An 8,991-nucleotide genomic window follows, 5' to 3' on the forward strand; every position below is an offset into this window, starting at 1 on the left:
AGGGTCCATTGCTGTTCAAGGTTTTATCAGGCATTAGTTCCTGTTTTTCTCGTTTTCTGCAGGGTTGGCTTTTGCCATTGCCTTGGGAGGGGGCCTTCCCTATCCTGCCTACATCACAGCCAACACATAAAATTAATCCTTCCTTGTTTCTCACACTGGGATGTCACCACACAAAGTTGGCATGAAACCAGGGATCTTGTGTTTTAAATTATTATTTTGGCACGGCCTTAAAAGGAATATTGCGGATACAATTCAGCCCCGGGGGAATTATATCCTTTCACATTCCAGAGTTGTACTTAACAGATTTTCAGTTTAGCAGAGATCACATTGTTGTCCATTTAGGATTTACTGATTTAGGATTTATGTATTGCTTTGCACTTTGGCACAGTTAAATATTGAGATGATTTCTTGACTTATCATGGCTCTTCTCTATTCACATCTCGTCTCTCTTGCCTTCAATCTGGCCACATATTTTTTACTCTTGACCTTAAATTTTGTGTTTAAGTTGTGCTGATATGTATGATATTTAAATATTCAATAGGTATTGACAGAGTATGTTATCCTGTGGAATTCACTAGCTTCTAGCTTTGTGTGATGTTACATCCCATAAAGAAGTATTGTCACTTTGCTTTCTTTGCAAATTCCCACTCATCCTCCTTTCTCATTTGGGATATGGTTTCCAATACTCCACCCACCCCCTAAATTCCATGATGCATGAAATGCCTCCTTTTATTTGTCCCCTTGGTCTTATATCATAGCCTACTTTGCTGTGCATTTGTTTGCCTTCTCTTTCATATCCCTTTGATGTAGGTATTCTTTCTTAAAACTGGTAGCAACTTCAGTGGTACCCAAAAGGCAATTCATAAATAATTGTTAATTTGAAACATAAATGTGTGTATTCGTCTTAGAGAATTGAATAAATAAGAATTTGACATTACCACTAACTATAAATACATCTAACATTTCCAAGACCACTGAGCACAGTTGTACATATTGTCCGCTACCCAATGCAGGGGATGAGTACTTGTGCCACAGTTTACAGTACAAATATGCACTCTACCCTTCTAGTTAAAAATGGTACAAGTCATTACAACTGGCTCTAGTTAGCTTCTCTGATGGATTTAGAGGAGACATTTCAGTACTACAGTACAATAAGACAATACATTGTAATTATTTGTTTTGGGGAACCACAGATAGCGTGCTCAGACCTTACTTCTGCTTGAAGTTCAGGGATCATTCCTGGAAGTATTCAGGGAATCATATGTGTAGTCAGGAATTAAATGCAGTAAGTGACTTTTCCCCTTTACTATCTCTCTCAGCTCTAGAAAGGCATATTTTTAATTAAAATTTACTTCGGATTTTAAAAAAATCAGATTACACTCATTAGACAAAAGTTTGCATTATATTTATCATACTAAATCCTCATGAAATGTTTGTTTATATATTTCTTCACAGTATGTCAGTACTGGAACAAACATATATATATATATATACATATATATATGCACACATATATACACACAATGGATTTCACTCTCAAGAAGAAACATTAAATGATATAATTATTATTTATATCAAATGAAAAGTGCAAAGAAGTTTGTTTTAATAAAAGGTCTAGTAAATAAACATTACTTCCTCAAATTTTAAAGTTGGCTTACTAATTGAATTTATCATCAAATTTCAAATGTATACCATTCTAACGGATATTAATTTAGCTCAGAAAATTTAGGACTAAAATTGAAACTTCATAGCAAACAATAAGTTAGTGGACATTAAACAAAAGTATTAATTTTTGTTTGTTGGTTTAGCGTCACAATCAACTGTGCTCAGGCTTATTCGGAATTCTGTGCTCAGGGATCATTCCTGGAGGGACTTGAGAGACAATATCTGGTGCCTGGGATTAAATCCCAGTGAACTGTAAGCAAGGCTAGTGTCCTACCTGCTTACTGCACTATTGCTCCAGTCCCAACAAAAAAATTCTCAAAGAAAATAAATTTTAGTGAAGATAGTCAAAGGCTGAGAGTTCTCATTAATCTGTGGTATATAGAATAATGCAAGGTTATGGAAGGTACCAAAGGTGGGTAAACCCTTGACCCTAGATTACAAAATTGAAAATGCCAGGAAAGAAGAGAGATAATAAAAATTATTTAATTTATAATAGAACTTAGTAGTACTTAGTAACAATATGCTTTCTAAATATGACTATTCTCTAGTTTAAAAGATTTTACTGGATGCTTCTGATCCATTAACATGCTATTCTAGGAACAGATAGAGTAGGGATCAGTCAAACCAGGCTCTTATCTTCATAGACCTCAAAGTTTAAATAAGTAATGGTTATTTTATTTTGTACATATACTTAAGTGTGTTTACAACTTTACATAGTGTGGCAAAGTATGTCCTCTCTTAGAAGATGCTATTTTAGATAATGCCTAAGAAACACTACAAAATATGAAATAGGTCCTGTAATAAATCATGAACAAATCATGGCAACTAGGCAAACAATCAAAAGAAATAAAAACAGGAAAAACCTATTCTGCTAATGTAATAAAAAGAAATCAATATTATCTTAAAGTAACAAGAACAAAGATCAACAGTTTGGCTTAATATGTTTAAGAAATAGATAAAAAAAAAGGAAAATTGCAAGTATTTAGGATAAATTTGCAGAGTTGGTCAAAAACATGGCATAGGGCTTACTGTAATGAAAAGAATATATATAATTTGTGCTTTAAAATATTTCTGATTATTATATGGAGAGTCATTTATTGGGATGCAAACGCAGAAGCAACGTTGCAGTTAGGAGGCTAGTATAGAATCCCAAAGAAGATATGATCCGGACAGGAATAAAATGGTAAACATAGAAATGAAGCAGAGTAGAGAGGCTTGAGAGTGTATTTCATAAGATCAAATAGATATAAAATGTCTATGTGAAAGGTGAGGAAAGAAAGGAATGAGCATGATTGCAAGGTATTTGTTTCGAGGTAGAAGAGTATAGAAGGTGGTGCTGCTTACTGAGAAGGAACAATTTTTGTATGGGGATGAGAGAGTCTTGTTTAGACTTAGTAAGATTGAGAGATACAGTGCTATTGAAGCGAGATAACAATTAGTCATCTTATGTGGAGAAAAAGAAGCTCATATGATGAGATATATTGGAGAGTCATCAGAAATAGCACTAAATCCTGGAGATGGGAAGTGATCAATTTAAGGGAGGATTTCAGTGTTTAAAATAGAAGGATGGGGGCAGTCTAGAAAGTTTCCTGAACAGGTCACTGTTCAGGATTAACCTGAAGTATTGTCAGGAAGGGGACTGGGAAAAAAATGTCACTCAAGGTAGATAGAAAAATAAGCAAAAAAGTGAGTTTGGTACATGTCACAAATTTCACAAGAATGATTTGAGTGAAGATAAGCAGTCGATACCCCAATAAGAAACTAGGAAAACATAGGTGTAGAGGGAAAGTGTTTTACAAAGAAATTTTGCAAGGAAGGGGAAGAGAAATTATTGGAGAGTGTAATGAAGTCTGGAGGCTGTTTGTGGTTGTCTAAGTGGGGGGAAAGTTCTAGAGCATTGTTACCAGCTTATGATGGCAACACACCAAGGTGTATTTAAAGGGATAGGATGCACACTCCAGGAGGCACTGCTACAATTTTTACAATTTTTCCATTGTAACAGAAGAGAGGGAAGGAAATGAAGGTCAGATGCCAGCAGGAGATTTAGTGACTGAAATATAATCACTGTGATTATGTCCCAATTTGTGTGTGTGTGTGTGTGTGTGTGTGTGTTTTGGGAATGGAAGGTGTGAATGACAGAAGAGTTTTGAATGATAGGAGAGTCTGAAATAGCCTTTGGTAGTATAGATAAACAAAACTGCTGGCGATATGCATTAAGATTATGGATTAGACCTTGCCAGAGATTTCAGTATTAAAGTACCTTAATACATATTCTATATATGCGAAAGAATATTTATTATAGGGATTGGAGACACAGTGTAGTGTTAAGGCTCATTTCTTATTGGCATCTGTCCCTGGTTAGATGAGCAGTGGCACGTGGTCTCCTAGGCAGAGTTGGAGGAGCCTGAGCACAATGGGGTAGCCCAGATAATCCCCAGTTTGACAATCCTGAGCAATTGCCACCTCTTCAGGCCCTTGCATTATTAAACCGCTCGCATTCTAGTTGGCACAGATCACCGGAAGGGGCACTTCAACTTCCTGAGCACTACTTAGAAGAAACATTCCTCCTCCCCAGACCCTGCAAACAAAAGGATTTATCATGCATGTGTAAGTTGTAAAATATATATAACAGAGGAAAACTGTATGTTCCTTTCACCCACATGAAACCTAGATTTAGAACTTGACCACTAGCACTCTCACCCCTGCCTGCTTCTCTTGGACAGGCATCTGCTTTGTTCCCAGGAGTAGGCAAGATACTGAAATATATGTTGTAAATAAAATCTGGACTAGTGGCCCACGCCACGTCACCCCTTCCGGCATGCCTGTTTCACAACTGAATACTAGCTATTACATTGTTAAATAGACTTGGCTCAGTTAGAAATTTTAATGAAAGCTGAGTAGTATAATTTAATAAAGAATTGTGAGTAGTTCATATTTAATTCCTTTAAAATTGCACCATAAAAAAGGGGGCCTTATGAGATTATAGACAAAAGGAAGCGAGGTTCGAATTAAGCCTCCATATGTACTCAGCTCAGGTCTGAGTCACATTTAATATTGGAAAGCAGGTGTGATTCAGTCTATAAACTCTGGTGGCAGGAAATATCACGTGTGTCTATTATTCTTAACCCATTCAAAAATCTGCTCTAAGCTCCTGTACTATCAGACAGGTGACAAACTCAGCCTTAATCATCCTGGCTCCATCAAGGAAGATCAGGGAGGTGTGTGTGGTATTGAGAGACTGAAGGAAGATCATTTTTTCTCATTCATCAGGATCATCTGTCCTTTAGCTTTATTTTTTAAATTTTTTTTGGTTTTTGGGTCACACCCGGCGATGCACAGGGGTTACTCTTGGCTCTTCACTCAGGAATTACCCCTGGCGGTGCTCAGGGGACCATATGGGATGCTGGGATTAGAACCCGGGTCAGCCGCGTGCAAGGCAAACGCCCTACCCGCTGTGCTATCAATCCAGCCCCTGTCCTTTAACTTTAAACTCACGTGCTCTCTGCTTCCAGGATTTGTAAACGACTGTGCTTGAAATCTAGCCTCTGTGAGATCAGAAAACAGCTAGACCCCAGGGCTACCACTTCCCTGGGGCTCTGCCTTGCAGCTATGTTCAGGTTCCTTGCCTAAAACTCTATTATTTTCTTCCTCTGGAGAAATCATTCTACCTTCCTTAGCTGACCTGGAAAGTGCTACTTTCTCTTTCTACCTCCCATGGGGCACGTTTCATAATAAAGTCAAGAGGCATAAATTTTTATGAAAAAACTAGGAAATTTTCAAGTATATTCTGCTTTCATTCTGATCTCAAATACTTTTTTGCTTTTATTTCACCACAAATTTTTTCTGGGGTGAAAAAGCAGAATCTCACCCACTGTTTGAATTTGACAGTGGGAGGAGAAATACAGTAGGCAAACACATTTAAACAAATTACTGTCTTCAGAACAATCCTGAAACATTTCTATAAAACACACAAGCACATTATTACTGAAAACTGTTTTTAAAAGGAAAGCAAGGAAAAGCAAATGAAGACTGACTTACAACAATACTGAATTTTTTGAACTTGTGTGATTTTCTGCTGAAAAAAAAAACAACAACAACCAGAAAGCTCAACTTTTTGGAAAAAAAAAAGGAATGCTCAATCTAGTTCTTTCCTTATCTGTGTGGTGATCTTGGGCACAGTTCCAGTCTATCCTAGATTCAATTTATTTACATGTTATGTGGGAATTGTATTTTCTCTGTAGGGTAGTTGAGAGAGTTACAGAATTTATATCCACACATAGTATCTTACCCAGAGACTAGTAAAGAGACGATATTAAACTAGATTAGTTCCCTTTCCCTTGTTCAAAATCATATCTGCAATGTGTGGTAGATCCAAAATGAAAGACCAGATTTCCCTAAACACAGTACAATTCTCATATTGCACTATTAGTGTGGTCATCTGAGGAAATACAGTGAAATATGGACAAGTAAACTGTATTAATAGCAGGCAAATCTGTTACAGACAGGAAATAGCCTTGCTCAGTTGAAAAAGGACAACCTATCACCCATCAATCACCACTTTTGACCGAAAAGAAGTATAATATTTGCAAAAGCACTTGGCAACATCGATCACCTTAGTCTCTGAGTTGCACGAATAGGCCAAAATCGGACAGTAGCAAAGGGTCAGGCACTCAACTGCTGTTTTCTCAAGTTGGCCTTTCTGTTCCAAAGGAAGAGCCAAACGGTCAGCATGCAGTCAATTAGCAGCATTTGTCATGCTCCAGGGTGAATGCAATTGAGGACAAGGTTGTGTATTTTCTCCCCATGGGTAGGTACATTCTAAAAAAAGGAAAACGATGTGATGTGCCAAAGCTGATGAATACTGTCCTGATCCTAATCAAACCTCTCTTTAATAGGTATGCGCTGTCAACAAGACAAAAAAAAATCAAGAAATGTGATGATTCAGTAGAAGCCAATCATGACCAAGGAGACAATTTCCTTAGTGCATTTTCCTATTAAATGGGCTTCCTATATCCTACAGATGATGATTCAGAGGAAGATGAAGGGCAGTGTAAGCATTCTCAATACATACTAGACGTAAGCCAATCAGATACACACCCATTATTTAAATTAAAATTCAATGATAATTATATGTTTCTCAAAACTATATTGTCTAGCATATACTTTTAAATATGAGGACAAAGAAATCCAGATATTTCCAGTTCACACAGAGGATAAGCCAGATTTGAATTCTGGTGTGTCTTTATTCAATCACTATATAATATGACTTTCAAGAGCACCAATGTAGGGCATGAAACTCTTTGGAAATTTTTATTATAAAAGGAGGAATACTGAGTACATTTGTACAGGATAGACTGGGTAAGAGGAAGTAACATTTTTTATTATCATTTCTACATTTGTGAATTTCACATAAGCAAAAATAGTCATCTCACAGTGCTTTATATTCAGAGGAACAAATTTACCATATTTTCACACGTTGCAAAGTAGCAGTCCTATGGGAGCATACATTATAGTTATTTTCTGCCTGAAAATGTAGTGATCAATTTTGCTACAATAGGTAATGTTCTGTAAGTGTGCTAAAATGCAAGTGCATTGAATTCTAAACTGGAAACTCATTGTCTAAAATGCTGGCCATTTTTAAGAGTGGCACATAAAATTTGGGCTGTTCAAGTTAATACCTGCCGTTACCTTTTATTTTTTCCACATCTATTAATTGTGGTTAAACTCCTAGCAGAAAGTTCTTTGATGATTCTTTGGCTTTATATTCCAGCATAACAACTGCTATAAATTGCAACTTTATTTGGGAAAGGGTAACACTTGCTGTATTAAAAGTGAAATCTGGATATATAATCAGACATTTGCCCCTTCACATAAAATGTGGATTTCATCTTGCTAGAAAATCATGTGATCACCTTTACACATCAGTTTACACATATGTGAACAATGTTTATACTCATAAAATATTTTATAAAGTATTAAAACTTATCTACGCTAGATTTACACAAGAGTTTCCCATGGCCTCATGTCCCTTTTTCAGAAAACATAATCACTGAATATCCCCACGAAAACCTAACTTTGTAACGAGAATAAACAGAAAGCACCTGATAATTGCATCTGAGGTTAATATGGCCTCCCTCCATAGTTTCTCCACCACAGGAAGCGTATCACTTACTTTGAGAAACCCTAAACTAAACCCTAGATGCTTATGACTATCAACAAAGACGCTAAGACCTGGGAGAAGTAGACACATGCTGGGAATTCTAGTATCACCAGCATTCTTCCTCTACCATTTACACTGGGTATACATGTACACACACATCCTTCTCTTTCCTTTTTATATTCTATATTCCTTTCCCCCGAGACATACTTACCAGAAAATAAGACTTCTAAGAAATAATTCACAATGTGAATAATTCACCATTACATGCCAGGTCATTGGGCATAGAAGAGACAAGACCAGAATCCTGAACAACACAGGGCTGATGAGTCACTGCAAGAGTTTGGCCTTCGCCAACTTAATATTCTATAAGCATTTTTCAGATCTGCTTCTCTCAATTGATATGCTCAAGTTTATCCTCTTAATATAGAGATAGCCACATAAAATGCTATTGATAATATATACAGTTTCCTATTGCTGGTGTAGTAAATTGTTAGACGGTCAAGATTTAGAAAGAAAAGAAAACTTATTTTCTGTCCTTTCTAGAGATTGGAAACCTAAGAAGAGTTTGTCTCGCTGGACTAAGGAAAAGGTGTCACAGGCTGGTTCTTCCTGGAGTTTCAAAAGGTAAAGCAGCACTTTGCCCTTTCCAGTATTTCTTTGCCTGTGGTGCCTTCTCTCCTCTCGAAAGCCTGTAGCAGAGCATCTATAAATTCTTCTCTGACTGACTATCCCACTTCTTTCTCTTATGAGGACCATTGTGATGACATGAGGCGCCTCTATGTAGTTCAGGATAATTGACCCATCTCAAGACCAGTAGTCTAGTAATCTTATTTTTGACATCATTAATTCTCCATTGCCATGTAATGTAACATATTTCTAGATTCTAGAGAATTAGGATACAAAAACCTTTGGGGAGACATTTACCTTCCCTGTGATTAAAGTCAATCAATAAGGTGAAAACAACAAAAACAATAGCAGTTGAGGTGAAAGTAGAATGATTCTCAAATCTTTCTCTTGATTTCAGGATCATAACTGGCAGTGTTCTGTGCTCCAAGAATCACCTCTAACCCTCTAAGGGGACCATATGCAGTTCCAGGTATTGAATTGGAGTTGGCCACATGTAAAGCAGGCACCTAAACCACTGTACTATTTTCTGGCCTCACAAA

This window comes from Sorex araneus, chromosome 4 (genome assembly GCF_027595985.1).
Source record: "Sorex araneus isolate mSorAra2 chromosome 4, mSorAra2.pri, whole genome shotgun sequence".
NCBI lineage: Eukaryota > Metazoa > Chordata > Mammalia > Eulipotyphla > Soricidae > Sorex > Sorex araneus.